This window comes from Episyrphus balteatus, chromosome X (genome assembly GCF_945859705.1).
Source record: "Episyrphus balteatus chromosome X, idEpiBalt1.1, whole genome shotgun sequence".
Taxonomy (NCBI): Eukaryota; Metazoa; Arthropoda; class Insecta; order Diptera; family Syrphidae; genus Episyrphus; species Episyrphus balteatus.
In genome coordinates this window covers 9,297,596-9,315,253 of record NC_079138.1, presented here as the reverse complement: position 1 = coordinate 9,315,253, position 17,658 = coordinate 9,297,596, and the positions used below count along the sequence as shown (strand labels likewise).

The 17,658-nt window shown below is 34.4% G+C and overlaps 1 long non-coding RNA gene and 1 pseudogene across 4 annotated transcripts; one reads left to right on the top strand and one right to left on the bottom strand.

The window, feature by feature from the left end:
- The first annotated feature begins 1,307 nt into the window (after positions 1-1,307).
- On the top strand, positions 1,308-3,077 carry LOC129920694 (phosphatidylinositol 4-kinase type 2-beta-like; annotated as a pseudogene).
- A 12,507-nt stretch (positions 3,078-15,584) lies between these two features.
- Positions 15,585-17,141, bottom strand: LOC129920611 (uncharacterized). Of its 4 annotated transcripts, none has more exons than XR_008773275.1 (5): positions 16,531-17,140; positions 16,305-16,450; positions 16,111-16,223; positions 15,987-16,053; positions 15,585-15,927 (listed from the first exon to the last, which is right to left on the bottom strand). It is a non-coding gene; the product is annotated as an uncharacterized LOC129920611 (long non-coding RNA). The 4 variants fall into 4 exon arrangements; XR_008773274.1 differs by having other exon boundaries at positions 15,588-15,922; positions 16,531-17,139; XR_008773273.1 differs by having other exon boundaries at positions 15,987-16,223; positions 16,531-17,141.
- Between the last annotated feature and the right edge of the window lie 517 nt (positions 17,142-17,658).

The following is a 17,658-nucleotide window of genomic DNA, read 5'->3' as shown; positions in this document are numbered from 1 at the left end:
AAGGGGCACGGTAGTGCCCAGCCAAGTTCTCTAGCAACTTTGGCACTACACCCTTATTTACAGGAAACAACTCAGGCCATTTTCGACCCCCCTCTAACTTCCACACCAAAGATGCTAGAAATTTCAAACTCACTACATTTGTTGAGCTCGTAAAAACCAAACTCCTCACAAAATTTCAGCCTCCTACGATGAGTAGTTTCTGAGATATAGGGCTTCAAAAATCGCAAAAACCGTAACTGACTCACTGACTCACTGACAGATCATCAAAATTATGGAGAACTTCCCGATATCGTAGAAACTTGAAATTTTACACGGTGATAGGACTTGTGGTGTATACAAAGGAAAAAATTTGAGATTTTCAATTCAGGGGGCGTGGCATCCGCCCATTTCCGCTGAATTTTCATCATATATTATAAAGCACTTCTGATTATCGTAGAATCTTGAAATTTGGTAGAATAGTAGAGCTGGTAGTTAATACAAAGGAAAAAATTTAAAACTTGAGAATTGCAGCCAGGGGGCGTGGCAACCGCCCATTTCCGCTGAATTTTCATAAATTATTATAGAGCACTTTTGATTGTCGTAGAATCTTGAAATTTGGTAGAATGGTAGAGCTGGTAGTTTTTACAAAGGAAAAAATTTAAAATTTGAGAATTTCAGCCAGGGGGCGTGGCAACCGCCCATTTCCGCTGAATTTTCATAAATTATTATAGAGCACTTCTGATTGTCGTAGAATCTTGAAATTTGGTAGAATAGTAGAGCTAATAGTTTATACAAAGGAATAAATTTAAAATTTGAGAATTTCAGCCAGGGGGCGTGGCAACCGCCCATTTCCGCTGAATTTTCATAAATTATTATAGAGCACTTCTGATTGTCGTAGAATCTTGAAATTTGGTAGAATAGTAGAGCTAATAGTTTATACAAAGGAATAAATTTAAAATTTGAGAATTTCAGCCAGGGGGCGTGGCAACCGCCCATTTCCGCTGAATTTTCATAAATTATTATACAGCACTTCTGATTGTCGTAGAATCTTGAAATTTGGTAGAATGGTGGAGCTGGTAGTTTACACAAAGGAAAAAATTTAAAGATTGAGAATTTCAGGCAGGGGGCGTGGCAACCACCCATTTTCACTGAATTTTCATCAAATATAGAGATTTTATATTCTACAGCCATACCTTGCAAAAAGTAGTGAAATCGCAACAAAAACATTACTGTTAAAAAAAGAGCCAAGTTCTCCTATGTTGAAATTATGCTGGCACAAAAAGTACTGAGATGTAAAAGTGTACCAAGTTCTAAAGTTTGGGTTCAAATTCGTATCAATAAAATTTTGATTGTTTACTTGGCAATTTTTGAAATAACTTTAAAAATCGATAATTAAGAAAAATTGTCAAGAGAACAATCAAAATTTTATTGATACGAATTTGAACCCAAACTTTAGAACTTGGTACACTTTTACATCTCAGTACTTTTTGTGCCAGCATAATTTCAACATAGGAGAACTTGGCTCTTTTTTTAACAGTAATGTTTTTGTTGCGATCAAATCTACAGTAACAACGATACAATTTGTATGTCGATGAACTAAAGTGTCTATCTCGAGTCCCACCTGGTCTGGGTTTCACCCAACTAAGTTTTTAGAATAGACGATAAGTCCACCACTAAGACGATGACATTATCTTCCTGAGTCCGTTAAGCGAACGCAATGGATTGAATCTATTAAATCGTTAAGGGATGTAAGTTGTTCCTTTCACAACCCTTACCCCCTCCTTCTATGTAGTATACATAAAATAGTATATTTTTTTTTAGCAACAATATAATATTCCCTGAGCAAATATTATCAATGCCTTCTGGCTATGCAAGAAAGCATGAAGGCTGAGATAAGTTCCTATTTGTTGCGCTTCAACAACGACGATAGAGTTGTAGGAGAGTTTTATATTACTGTGTAAGGACTAAAGAGTCTCGAATCTCGATCATCCAGCAGATTTGTATATTCGCATTGAGGTAGATTCGTATGGTTTGTGGATGGGCAGCGTATTTCTCCTTCAAGGTATTCTGAAAGGTATTCACATGGTCTGACCAGGCCAATAAGTCTCAAAACTTTTAGAATATTTAAATGATTTCTAGTTAGAAGGAAGTTGTGTCATCTACATTAAAATATACCTAATACATTGACTTGCAAACATATCTATATATAATGCATATCAAATAACATAAAACTTTTTCAGAACTTCAAACAGAAAGTAGTGGCAGTATTCAAACCCAAAAACGAGGAGCCATATGGACAAATGAATGAAAAACGACAAAATGGATGCACAAACTGTGTTGTTTTGGACGTGCTTGTTTAATTCCGGATCAAGGGTAAGGATTTAAATCATTTTACTAAATAATACAATCTCTGATAACTTGTTATTATTTTGTTTCAGATATCTCTCGGAAGCTGGAGCAAGTCAAGTTGACCAAAAAATACAATTAGGCGTTGTACCGAATACACGAATAGTTCGTTTAGTTGCCGAGACATTTAATTATGCCCGAATCGATAGACGAAAAGCGAAACTAAAAAAAAAAAAAAACAAATCAATGAAGACTTCCCATCACAAGATTTAATTGAATGAGCTTTCCTTTGAAAGTTAGTTTTTCAACCCTAAATTGTTTTTGTATAGAAAATGTTATGTTAATTATTAATTTTTTAGAAAGGATCATTTCAAATATTCGTGCAAAACTACAGGGAGCTGATTACTGCCTACGACGTTTTGAAAACAAAGCTCTAACATCTGTCCTAGCTAAATCTTTTCAATTACAATTTGAAAGATTATTTCTCTTAGACTACAAATCATAAGAAACACATATCGTGGGAACGATAATTGGCTAGTAAAATATGATCAACCAAAAATTGTTAAACAAGTTAATGATACTGTTATGCCAACAAGAACAACTGAGATTATCCCAACCGAGTCATCGAGAACTGATGGAGTTACATCTCTAACTGATAAAGCAATATCTTAATCCAGATAACACAAATAATTGGAATGTTGTTCAATTGCCAGAAATTAAAATCGCCGCTATTAATAATATTTTAATTTATATCTCTTATATATATAATTCTCCTGTGCGTTTGTTTGTGACCCTACTCCTTCTAAACGACTTGATAGATTTTTCTGAAATTTGGTGGGGGTGATAAGGTCCATCCGAGACAGGTTTTGTTTTATAATTGGACCCAATAGGTGGCGCTGTTGACAAGTTATATGCAAATTCCGTATTTGGGGTCGAATGACTGAACAGATTTTTGTGAAATTTTGTGTGTGCGATAAGGTCCATCCGAGACAGGTTTTGTGTTATAATTGGACCCGGTAGGTGGCGCTGTTGTCAATTTATATGCAAATTCCGTATTTGGGGTCGAATGACTGAACAGATTTTTGTGAAACTTTGTGTATGCGATAAGGTCTATCCGAGACAGGTTTTGCGTTATAATTGGACCCGGTAGGTGGCGCTGTTGTCAAGTTATGTATATGCAAATTCCATATTTGGGGTCGAAAGACTGAATAGATTTTTGTGAAATTTTGTGTGTGCGATAAGGTCCATCTGAGACAGGTATTGTGTTATAATAGGACCCGGTAGGTGGCGCTGTTGTCAATTTATATGCAAATTCCGTATTTGGGGTCGAATGACTGAACAGATTTTTGTGAAATTTTGTGTATGCGATAAGGTCTATCCGAGACAGGTTTTGTGTTATAATTGGACCCAGTAGGTGGCGCTGTTGACAAGTTATATGCAAATTCCGTATTTGGGGTCGAATGACTGAACAGATTTTTGTGAAATTTTGTGTGTGCGATAAGGTCCATCCGAGACAGGTTTTGTGTTATAATTGGACCCGGTAGGTGGCGCTGTTGTCAATTTATATGCAAATTCCGTATTTGGGGTCGAATGACTGAACAGATTTTTGTGAAATTTTGTGTATGCGATAAGGTCTATCCGAGACAGGTTTTGTGTTATAATTGGACCCGGTAGGTGGCGCTGTTGTCAAGTTATGTATATGCAAATTCCATATTTGGGGTCGAAAGACTGAATAGATTTTTGTGAAATTTTGTGTGTGCGATAAGGTCCATCTGAGACAGGTATTGTGTTATAATTGGACCCGGTAGGTGGCGCTGTTGTCAAGTTTAATTCAAAATCCGTATTTGGGGTCGAATGACTGGATATTTTTTGTGAAATTTTGTGTGTGTGATAAGGTTTGCCCCAGACAGGTTTTGTGTTATAATTGGACCCTGTAGGTTGCGCTGTAGTCAATTTATTTGTGCTCCACATATCAACCGAACCGAGTGAATTGGAAAAAGTTTAACACATTACAGGGCTAAAATTTGAAAACAAATACTTGGAAAGGCGGAACGAAGTCCGCCGGGTCAGCTAGTAATTTATATATATATATATCCATTAAAATGGACTGGCTTTTACATTTCCATTTAAACATTCAGATTCATGGCGTGCATATCCATACCATTACGCGTGGTTGCCTTTTAGTGAAGAAACCAAACAACTTGTCCTTCCTTCGTTATCCGATATGAATTTTGTAGAGGAACTGTGCAATGTATTAGTTTAAGGTTTGGATGAATTTAATTTATTTTGTTATCAATAAGTTAAATTACAAATTTTTTTTGGCTTTATTTCAAAATGAAAAAATTTTAGCAAGACAAAGGATTCGATAGAAAATTGTATTAACGTCAAATGTCTGTGATGCGGGGAAAAATTTTAAGTGTAACTCAAGCCTCAAGGACGGTAAATCTCCCGTTCAACTAGTCCAAATGCCAGCAGTGGTCATTGAAAAGTAAATTTTTGTTTCCTTTTTCTTCTTTTCAAAATTCAAGTATTTAGTAAAATTTTTATTTAATTTTTCAGAAGTGAACCGAAAAGCAGATTAACCTCGTTTACCCAGCGCTTCCAATAAAAAAGCCCATTTTTTTCATGGTGCTAACGAGAAAGCCAAGTCAAGTAATGATACGTTTAAATTTTTTGTTTTGTAAATATAGGTGAATATTTAATTTATTGAATAAAGTTAATCAGAAGTTAACACGGAAAATTAAATTTGATTGTCAGCTAAAAATTCATTCAGAGTTTATTTTGATTAGTTTTATGTTTTCTTTTGAAAATGAAGACAGATTAATATGGGAACCATCACAAGTAAGCGAACATGAAACATCGGTAAACATTTTTTTTGAATTTATGCCATGTTTGGTGTTTGGAAATTGTTTATTTTTTTCGTATTGCTACGTATTTATAGGTTCGGACCCGTGCAATACGAGAACTTGTCCAATTCTACTTTGGAATAAAGCTGAAAGGCGTGATAAGGATTTCGTTGATTCAGATACCATTGATCATATGGTTACGTATTTGGATTATGATGACCACATTCACATATAAGCGGCGGAAAGCAAAATTGTTCTAAGTCACAAAAAGCAAATTTAACAGGGAGCGATTTTTAAGTTTCAAATTGATTGAGAGTGATATTTTTTTGCTCCTCGGTAGTTCAAGTTATGTTTTTTATAAAGTTTGGTCTTTCCTTTTGAAGAAACGATACAAACTTTCTTCATTAGTAAATAAATACTATTTTTTAATATTTTTAAAAACTAAGAACCCAAACTTGGATTTATAGAACAATTCCTATACAAGTACGCACTTTCCTTAAATAAAAAGTGGACTTAGAAGAAAATATGATGGGACTTAGAACAATCAAGAATACTCGGGTCTCATTTTCAGAAGGCTGCTTGGCTGTTTTTATAATTTGATGTCCCATTAAATTATATTATCTGCTGAAGAAATTTCTTAGACAAAAACGATTTTCAAATTCGGAAAGAGCACCCTCATATTACTAAAATTGCATCATTATCTCATTTTAGGTAAGCAGTGGATTTAGAACAATTTTGCTTTCCGCCGACAACAATTCTAAATAATAATCTAAACAAATTTTCAATGAAATATTTTGTTTTTGTTTATTTTTTAATTTATTTATAAATAAAATCATTATTTATAAATTATGGAATAACAAACGAAAATATCAGCTTTGTTCTTTGTGCTCGTTTCTTTGTACTGGGATTGAATGTCGATAGCGTACGCGTCCTTTAATCTTCCGGCACTTTGCAAGATAATTGTTTGATTTGGATTGATCTGTTTTTGATGCTCTTGCTGTTGCTGTGGAGGTGTTAACTATGCTGGATTCTGAGTATTAACAGGAGGTGTTCGGAATTTTTAGGTTGTGGTGGAATTTTATGACCTTTATACATGTATCCAATACGCTGATTCTTTACTTGTCAGATATCCAAAAAGGAGTGTATCAAATTTAATCAATAAGATTCAATTATTAATCTTGCATCTATTTTGACTTACAAGCTTTTATATTTTGCATCAACTCCAGAAACTATTTTCATCGATGGGTTCCATATCCCATGGACTCGTATACTCATTTTCTCTAAGTATTCTGGTAGTTAAAGTTGGATCGTTCAAGTGGTCTGACCAAGCCAAGTTTTTCCGATGCTCTGGCCTTCCACATGCGGATGTTCATCTCGTCCGATCCAGAGAAGACGTACATATTTGTTGTCCAAACTACAGGCGACGCAAGCAAGGCTTTGCACTCGCTTTAGGTGATATACAGGGTGATTCAGGAGTAATGTGCCAAAAAGCTAGAGCGTGTAGGTTAGGTCAAGATAAAAAAAAAATCTTATGAGAGGGGGGGTCTATTCCCCTTCGTGTAGCGGGGAGGGGCAATTTAAAAAAAATTGACTTAATTTGGAAAAAAAATTATTAAAAATTAACGGTTATACTTACAATAACGTGCTATACTTTATTTTATTAAAGCCAAAACATTAGTCTTTTACAAAATTTGTAAACAAAGCCATTTTATGGCACAGTTTTTGAAAATTTAATTTTTAAAAACAAAATTTTGAAAAAAAAATTGGAAAAAAAAAATTTCAAACTACTTTTTTTCAAAATTTCATGTAATAAAGTACTAATTTAAAATTAAAATTCGATGCTTTTATTTATTTTTAAACAGAAACAGAAAACCAGATTCGAGAAATTAACAAAAAACCAAAACGGCTTTTTTCTAAAAAAAAACCTCTTTATATTCTGTTTTTACGTAGCTGGACTTGTTGATAAATTAATTTATGAAACATTAACAATTCGTCAATTATTTTTTAACATTCAGACTTAAATAAGGATACTATTAAGTGATACCGTATTGGATTAAGGCTGAGTGGACCACGTAAAAATCGGGCTATCGTTTACAAATCGGTGCATAACTTTCACATTTTTAAAGATAATTGAATGAAATAAATTTTATTATTTAGATAATAAACAAAACTAAATATCTTCATCCCTACAATTTCCAAATTTGTGCACTTGTAATGAAGAGAGAACAAAACATGATAAAATTTTCGTTGTTTTAGAACGACCTGAAACCCTGAAAGACATTGGTTTGTTTCTTAGTTAGACTAAAATTTTTATTTTTTTTTATTTCTATTTTGGATTGAGATTGAATCAAACTACGGAGTAAAACTATTTTGAAAAACTAAAAATGTATTTTTTCATAGAAAAAAATTAATCGAAACTGAAGCTATTTTTCCTTATGTTAGAATGTTTGAACATGTGTAACTTCTGCAATTATTAATAAAATTCATCGAAATAAAAAGAAATAAGTACCTCAACTCAAATACTAACACATTGATTAGTTAAAGAAATTTATATTATTTTTAAGGTCTTAAACAACAAAAAAAAGTTAAAAAGTCATTTTTTCTTAACTTTTTTAAAACAAAGTGGTTTAATTTCTTTGTTTTTCAAAGTATGATTTTGATTTTTATTTTATTTAAAAGCTTAGTTTATTGACTATGGAGTAAAGCTATATTTTGTTGGAAAATATTATTTTGTAACCCTCCAATCGCTTTTTAAGTAGTCCCAAAAACAATAAACTGTACTAAGAAACCAGAATTTTTAGATTTTTTGTTATATTTTTTTTATTTTTTTTTCATTATTTTTTCTATCAATATCAAGTTAGAAAACAAGAATTGCTATAATAGTTTTCTTACAATTAATTTTTGAAAAAGAGTCTACTTTCCATTTTTTTCCTCAGAAATTCATGGAATGCGTATGTATTGGAATTTGTAGTTTAAACAAATTCCGCTGGCGCTAGTTGTATCTCTCTCTCTTTATTATCTTCTATTTTGTTTCTACATGATCTCTCACACTCGCTCTGTCGAGTGGTTGTTTGGTGGTATAAAGAATAAGATGAACTTAGGTATCTATATTCTACATATTGATTGTACATAGGTTTTTCCATAAAAAAGGATTGGCGCCAGGCAAGCTCATCGCGCATGCAAAGTGTTGTATTTTTTTTTTTGCGAAAATGAGAGGATACAGGAAATGGATCTCTCGCACGTTCGCAATGTATGGTATCTGGTGTTGCGTGGTAGGTATATACTCCAGTCAAAGCGTCGGAAAAAAGGGCCTCACCTTGCGATGAGAGGCACTGTCAGTTTTTATTTCATGGATCGATAGGGGTATATTTAAAAGGCTTAAACCCAATTTCTCACCACCTGATCATTTTTTTTAGCGGAGTTATTCACAAAAATGCATTTTTTAGGATATTTTACTTCTAAGCTAATATCTTTGCTCCAGATTATCGTAGACCAAAAAATAAACATACATTCTCTTCCTTATAATATTTTCTATCGTTGTATGTAATTTCATTGTATTTGAGTGAGTAAATATAAAATGGCAACCATTTAAAGTCAAATTCTTGTTGTTAAAAAACACATTTTTGTCATTATTTCGAAAAAAGCTTATATCATGATTGACATTTTTCCAACCTATTTTGTAGCCCTGTTCATGTAGCTCTGTATCACCAAAGATGGCCGAGCTATTGATAAATGAACGCATGCAAAACCGGTGCGAAAACACCCAAAAATATCGTTTTTTGGGAATAAAGGGCCCAACCCATAGAATCCGTTGCGTCCTTTGCGTCGAAGTTTTAAAATAAAATACACACGTTCTTATGGGAAGCGACCCATAAGCGACGGATCGGACGGAGACGGACTTCCCATAAGAACGTGTGTATTTTATCGAGCTGTCAGTCAAAAACTTCGACGCAACGGACGCAACGGATTCTATGGGTTGGGCCCTTAACTCGACTTCAGAATGTCCTACGGCAAAAAATAAAGCAATGAATTGTTCATTACAACATTTTCTATCAATTTAGTGCACAATCTTTTTGTTGAAACAAATAAAAAATAAGTAATATTAAGTCAAAGTCATTTTTTTGTTTAGCAAACTCTCGCCTTATTATTTTGCAAACGGTGCGAGTATTGGCTAAGAAAATAAAATATTATTGTAGTCCTTTAAATTATCTACAATTTAAAAAAATAAATTGCACGACTGGGGTCGCACGTACTTGCTCTTATGCTTAACGTAACTATAATGTTAAAGCTTTTTATTCAAGAAATTTAAAATTTGATATTTTGAAGAAATTTCATAAGTTGTTGTATAAAAAAATTAAATCTGTTTTTATAATTAATTAAACTCCGTTGTAAATTATCTTAAAAAAAAAACAAATATGATATTTTATTTCTTGTATAAAAAGGTATTTTTAGAAAAAAATTTTCGAAAATTGTAGGAGTCGTTTTTTAAAAAAATAATTTTTTATGTATAAAAATTTTTTAACATTTTTCAAAAAAAAAGTTGGTATGCCATTTTGAAGAAATAATTAATTTACACATAAAAACTAAATTTCAAAATTTTTCATTGATCCGTTTTCAAAAAATTGATTTTTCAAAAAAAAATTTTGAAATATTTTTAAAAAATCCAAAAATGCGTTTTTTGAAATTTTCTAAATTTTTAATATTATCTTTACTTACACACGTGTGTATAAAAATTTTCATTTAAATCGGGTTAATGTTGTACGAGATATTCAGAAACGAAAAAAACCGTTCTATGACAGGTACCGTTAATAACGGTACAAAAAATATTTTTTTTATTTAATAAGTTGGCTCTTATGTGTAGTACTACACACAAAAATTTTAATCAAAATCGTTAGAGCCGTTTTTGAAAAAAATTAACTTTTCTATTTCCGTTATATGGCAGGTACCGTTAGTTTTGGTCATAAAAAAAAAAATTTCAATTTCCCCTCTAGGGAATCACCAAAAACTGCTAACTACCAAGTTTGAAGAAAATCACTTCACTCGTTTAGGCTGCAGCTCCAGATAGAGACAGACACACAGACAGACAGACAGACAGACAGACAGACAGACAGACAGACAGACAGAATTGCCGGACCCACTTTTTTGGCATTCTCCATCATCGTAATGTCATGTAAAATTGTTATCTCGAGTTCGATTTTTTTTACGAATCCTAAACTTGCCCTATAGTACCTATATCGCAAGTAAAAATTAGCTCTCTATGACCCACACGAGCCGAGTAATTAATTTTTTAAAAAAGGTCCAAATGTGTTGTAAAAGTTATTTGCATCACTGTACTTATAAGCAGTGGCGTATCCAGAAAAAAATTTGGAGGGGGCTAGAAAATTTTTCAAACATTTTTTAGAGGGGTACGAAAAATTTTTCTCTCTATTTTATTCACCTTTGATCGAGAGTGAAGCGCTGTGCTGCGATACTGAAAGTGGTATAGTAGCATTTAACTGCTCTCGACGTCGATAGCTTCGTACTGCTGTCTCCTGTTTTTAAAGTTCTTGTTCCGCAATTCGACCGAAAGTGAATTGAAATCACTTTTAGATTTCACGTGAAATAAAATATCATATTCTTCATTTGGATCAATTTCAAAAACTTCGAAATTGCTTCGAACTGTCATAGCTGAAGGATCATCCTTTTTAATTTTGTTTCTGAAGTTAAATTATTACTGCTGGATGCAATTTTATCGGCAATTTTAATGAAAAAAAAAGAAGAATTCAAGAGAAAAAATAAGGAGACACAAATAAGTTATGATAATATTTTGTCTAAAAATTATAGATTCATTAAAAAAGGCACCAAATTTACAAACAGAAATAATGTGAATTGAATTCGATCAGAAAATCTAAATGAGTGAAAAATGCAGAAAGTGAAAGCCTAGAAACTAATTTTCCATTAAATTATTTTAGATGTTTAATTCGAAATATATATTTTTTCGTAATATGTTGCTTTTATAATCCGAATTCGAAGTCCAAACTGGCATTTGCTGAAAGAAACCATTAGTTACATATGTTGACCACTAAGATTTTGAGATATCAAATATTTCTATTTCCAATAGCTTTGAGAAGTATATAATTTTTGAAAAAAGTGTTTATCGAGATTGCATAAGAACTTTTGCAAAATTACACGGTGATGATATTCGACGTACGTATTATATTAAAAAGTGATCTGAAGAATTTCGAATTGGACTTAAATCCGAAAAAAACCACCCAACCCCCAGCTACAGCTAAGGCTCTTACTCAAACAAACACAAATAGCCGTTTCAGAACTTGGAGGGGGCTCGAGCATGTGAGCTGCCTCTAAATCTATAAGATTTACGAACAAGTTTCAGTGAAGCATATACATTACAATGAAATTATGTAAAAAATAACATGATCTGGAAGGCTTGGGGGGGGCTTGAGCCCCCTGAGCCCCCCCCTCAATACGCCACTGCTTATAAGCTTTATCAAACTGTAAAGTCAATAGCTTTTGTTGCGATTCTTTCTAATTGCTTTAAACTTAAATTATACAATGTACAGTCTTTCTTAAATTACCGAACATTAAACACTTCTTTTTATATCAAACTCTGGTTGCCTCATTATTTTATCTGCTGATATTATAACAGGTTATGGGCCCAGGTTATTCAGAGATTTAAGAAGAGAAGTTTTAATTTCGATTGTAGCTTAAATAATTTTCTAAAGAAATTCGTAAGTCGAGTTTAATTGTTCTTGATAATTGTTCTTGATACTGTTGCGATGAGTTCGTTGTATCAGATCGATAAGTTGAACGGAGAGAATTATGGAAGCTGGGTAATCCATATGAAAAGCGTGCTTATTCATACAGATCTCTGGTCGTATGTCGACGGATCAAATACTTTGGCCGCAGAGCCAAAACCTGAAGAGAAGACAGCTTGGGAAGCAGCAGATGGTAAAGCTCTGGCAACTATTCTACTCAGTGTTAAACCATCGGAGTTATTTGGTAGCAGAACAAGGGTTAATCCATGTCAAAAACTCAAAGACATCCAAGGAAGCATGGGACAAGCTTCGTGAGATGTACCAGCCAAAAGGGCCTGCGCGGATGGTAAATTTGTTTAAGCAGTTGATGCAAGGAAGGATGTTGGATGGACAGTCCATGCAGAATCATATCAACGATTTTACAGGTGTAGTAGAAAAATTAAGCGAAATTCAGGTGTCTATTCCAGAAGACCTGTTGTCGATTATTTTATTGTGTAGCTTGCCAGACTCTTACGAAAATTTTATTGTTGCAATTGAAAGTCGTGACACGTTGTCATCAATTACGGGGTTAAAAGCTAAGATAATGGAGGAAGAGCGGAGAAGGGTTAGTAGAGAGCAAAATAACGGACCAGTAAGTGAACATATTTTTGCCGCTAAATCGCGTGAGAAAAGTTCCGGTAAAAATTCTTCAAACGGGAAAGGAAAATGTTATACTTGCGGTAAACGTGGGCATTTTGCATCGGAATGCCGTAAATCAAAACCACGACAGTCATCATCGTTTGGTCTTTTTTCATCAATTGATTCTACAATGCTGCAACGGGATGAATGGTGCTTGGATAGCGGGGCGACATCCCATATGTGCTGCAATAAAGAACTTTTCATAGAGTTTCATGATGTCGTTGAGGGAGAGAAGGTTCAACTAGCAAACGATAAGTTCGTTTTATCAAGTGGAGTTGGAACAGTCAGGTTGACATTCAGTTCAGGTGACATATTTCTGAAAAATGTTTTGTTCATTCCAGAGCTACAAGGAAGTTTCATATCAGTGAGTAAAATAACTAATAATAATTTTACCGTGGATTTTATACAAAATGCTGCAATTGTGAAAAACTGTAATAAAGAAATTGTTTTAAAGGCTAATAAGAAAAATGAACTTTATATTGTAAAGCCTCATTCTGAATTTCTTTCTTTCCAATCTAGCATAAAAACAAATACCTTCCAAAGATGGCATCAAAGATTTGGACATCTAAATATGAATAGTCTTCAACAACTAAAAGACAATAAAATGGTAACTGGTTTGAACGTGGATCCCTCTGATGTCAACCTGAACTGCGTTGTGTGCGCGAAAGGCAAATTAACTGTGCAGCCGTTCCCTAAACAATCGTTTAATCAAAGTAAACAATTGCTAGAGCTTGTGCATGCTGACGTCTGCGGCCCGATGAAGATTCCATCAGCTGGGGGAGCGAGGTACTTCATCACATTTATCGATGATAAATCAAGAAAAATACAAGTTTACTTCCTAAAAACAAAGGATGAGGTATTTAGTACATTTAAACAATTTAAAAATATGGTAGAACTGCAAACATCAAACAAAATTAAATGTTTACGCAGCGACAATGGTCGAGAATTTGTCAACAACAATTTTAATAATTTTTTGAAAGAACATGGAATAACACGACAACTTTCTATTCCATATACTCCACAGCAGAACGGTGTGGCTGAGAGAGCCAACCGCACTCTAGTAGAGATGGCTAGGTGTCTGTTGTTGGACCAGAATCTTCCAGAATACCTGTGGGCAGAAGCCATTAATACGGCGGCATATTTAAGGAATCGATCTCCATCCAGATTACTAGGAAATGCAACACCATATGAGTTATGGACAGGAGAAAAACCTTGTGTTTCGCACCTGAAAGTTTTTGGTTCTCGAGCTATCGTATTAATCAAAAAACCTGGTCGGTCTAAATTTGCTGCGAAGGGCAACGAGTTGCTGCTGGTTGGATATTCGGAGGAATCCAAGGGTTATAGGCTTTTCGATCCCAAAACAAGAAAAATTGAAAACAGTCGCGATGTGAAATTCTTTGAAAACACAGAAAATAGTTTTATTGATACTAAAGATTTTCTATTTCCAGAATCTGATGACATAGAAACATTTAAAGAGCAACAACCAACTGAAATTGAAGGTACTTCAAAAGAAGCATCAAAGCTCACGCAAGAACGAGAGAAGTCATCAGACTCAGACTCACCCAGCAAAACATTAGTTGTTGGTCCTGGACGACCAAAAATTATTCGAAGTGGTAAGCCTGGTAGACCAACAAAACAGTACAACATGGTTGAAGCTGTCAATTCCATGAAAGAAGATTCACCAGTTCCATCATCAGTTGCGGCAGCCAAATCCTGTAAAGATGCTGCCGAATGGGAAAACGCTATGGAGTTGGAGTTCAAATCACTCATAGCAAACGAGACTTGGGACCTGGTGGATCGACCAACAAAGGAAAATATAATCGGCTGTAAGTGGGTTTTCAACCTAAAAAGAAAACCAGATGGTTCCATTGACAGGTATAAATGTAGACTTGTTGCCAAGGGGTGTTCCCAAAAATACATGATTAACTATAATGAAACTTTTTCCCCCGTCGGTCGTCCGATATTCGACAATTAGATTGGTTTTAGCCGTTGCAGTGCAGTATGAACTCTTGCTACACCACCTCGATGTAACATCAGCGTATATTAATGGGGATCTTACCGAAAACGTTTATATGACCCAACCTGAAGGGTTTGTGGATCAAGAATTTCCTGCGAAGGTTTGTAAGCTGCGCAAGTCGTTATATGGCCTAAAACAGGCTGGGAGGCAATGGAATTGCAAATTGAATGAAGAGCTGCAGAAAATTGGATTTATGAGGTGCAACGGCGACAACTGTCTGTATTTTATGAACAAAGATGATGAAATAAACATATTAGCTGTGTATGTCGATGATTTTCTCATTGCTTGTTCAACAGAGTCATCAATGAGTTCAATTAAGAGGCAAATCAGAAGCGTGTTCGAATGTGTTGACAAGGGACCCGTTACACAATTTTTGGGTATAGAAGTTGAGCGCGCAGAACCAAGAGGACCACTCGCAATACACCACCATCAATACATGAAAGAAATGCTAGAGAGACATCGAATGGAAGATTGCAAAACCTGTTTTACCCCACTAGATCCTGGGACGGTGATGGCAAAATGTCAAAATTCTACATGCAAGAAGGAAGATCCTAATAACTACCAGTCAATTGTGGGAGCAATTATGTATTTAGCAGTTTCTACGAGGCCTGACATAAGCCATTCAATCAGCAAATTGTCACAATACAATGTACCCAACTAACAATTTCGATGTTATAACGATGGTGAGAAGCTTTTTGTCATCACTAATTTCACACCTAAAAGACTCATATAACCCTGTTTATTATCAAAAAGGCCCCCTTTTTTTACTCCTATTAAACCTATAAGAAGTACGATGAAATACTCCTGTAAAGTTTTTCATCAGTAGCCGAATGTGGTATTCGAGCCTACAAATGTGCGAGAAGTACACTGTAAGACTACTGTAAGGTTTCTCATCAGTAGCCGAAAGTGGTATTCGATCCTATAAGCCTACCACAGAATTCTTATTGGAAGCATAATAGGGCTATTCAATACTCACCAGGAGGGAGGAAAAAAAAATAAAAATAAAATGAAAAAAGAGAAATTATTTTGAATTTATAAAATATTTTATTTGTTAATGTTCATATTTTTAAACAAATTCACTTCACATCACAGATCAAGCACTTGTTGCCGAAGCAAACTCGTTACTTCTGAATTCAGCATTGCATGAATGCATGCTGCAGCCAACATCGAACGAATCCAAACATGCATGTTATTCTTCTTTCTAGCAACGGTGGTGTGTCAGCGGCATATTTTTATCTTCGCCACTGGAGGCATTACGAACAATTGGGTTCAAGTTAGATTTCACTAAGAAAGTGTCCTTCCTGATCTAGACAAAAAATAATGTAAAAACAAAATAAACTCAAAAAAAACTTATGAAATTTTTACCGCCAGTCGGTTCTGGTTCATTGGCCATTAACTGGAAGACAACCTGAATGATAAGTTCAACGAGCTCCTGTGTGAAAATTACTTTCTTATTAACCAGCCAATGTATGCCAGTGTTTATACGCACCGAGCTATGCAGCTGAGTGTTGTTCGAAGCCTCCAAGTAAAATTTCAACAACAAACGAATGTTTGATGAGTGTAGTCGGCCATGCTCGCAAAAATTCCAAAAGCTTGAATGAACTTTTAAAATATAAAAAGAATATTTAAAATTAGAACTAATAGGTATTTGAGAAGTTTTTATTGTGTAGTTGATAGGCTTACATCTTTTTCACGAAGCATTTCTTTGAATTATTTAACATGTGTTCCGAGTGGTACTAAGGCACGTTCTTTCGCTGCTCAAACTTTCTCTTCCATTGCCGCTTCCATATTGGCTGCTTCATTTGGTGATTTCTTTACTGCTTTCACTTCTAAATATAAAAACAAAGTTCATTGTGAACAAATTTAAAAATAAAACTGCTAATCATCATAAAGATGGAAATCAACTTACCCGTTGAAACTTTTGGGTTTTTTAATTCAAACTTCTTCAACACTCGACTCTGACCCAGTTCGAATCTTAATGGTATCACCACTTTTGCTACTTATATCCTTTTTCCTTGGACTCCTTGAGTTCGGCCATCTTGATAGTTTGATCAGCAGCGACTGCTTTTACTGCATTACTATACGTCAGAGAAGAATAAAAAGGTTCCGCTGTCTATCCATCGCTATGCATGTGTGGGTTTGATAAAAATGTGATGAACCTGATTCATTGGTGGTGGAATAACAGTCTGCGGAGCAGCACGTCGGTGAATTGCAATTCGTGCTGCCTTCATATCACGAATAGCTAGTAATAAAGTCTTCCACTAGAAGCACGATGCTCGACCACTCTGCGGCTCTAGGAATCACAGCTGGATCTATGACTCCGGATTTTATAATCACATTTTTTGCGAGTTTTTCTTGTGGCATAATGTTGTTGCGTATTCATTGGTATTTCGCCATAGGGGTTGATACCCACCGATCCCATAAATGCCTCTTTGTATATTTTTGTTTTCTTATTTATGTTTTATGATTTAAGATTATTTATTCAAGGTCATTCCATATACCTATATAAGTACAAAATCAAAAATGTTTTAAAATTAACAGACTTTTTTTATTTTTGTACTGAGATCTAAGAAGGTAGGGGGGATTTGGTTGAAACCCGCAATCGCACTTTGAACCCTTCCTAATGACGATTTACTTATTTAATTTTTGCCTTTTTCATATGTTACTGTTACAATAAAATATACAATTTAACTTTAAATTTAAAAAACGATACGGGAACATCAGCAACTTTTTATCTATAGAGGTTAAAGTATTTCGAAATCAGAGCTGTTCGGCCGGGTTCCCTAATAATTTTTTTTTTGTTAGTCCACTATGAGGTTTATATGGCTAATAAAAATTGGCTCTTAGAAAATAAAATCAAAACTAACATTATGATTATGGAGATGTTAACAAAAGTGAGTTTCGTCATGACGTTCGTGGGTCTCGCTACATCTGTGCGTCGCGTAGGTGCGACCATCTGTACATGAAGCTACAGCCTAAACGGGTGGGCGCATTTTCTTGAAATTTGGTACAGATGTTTTTCTTGTCATTTCCAAAG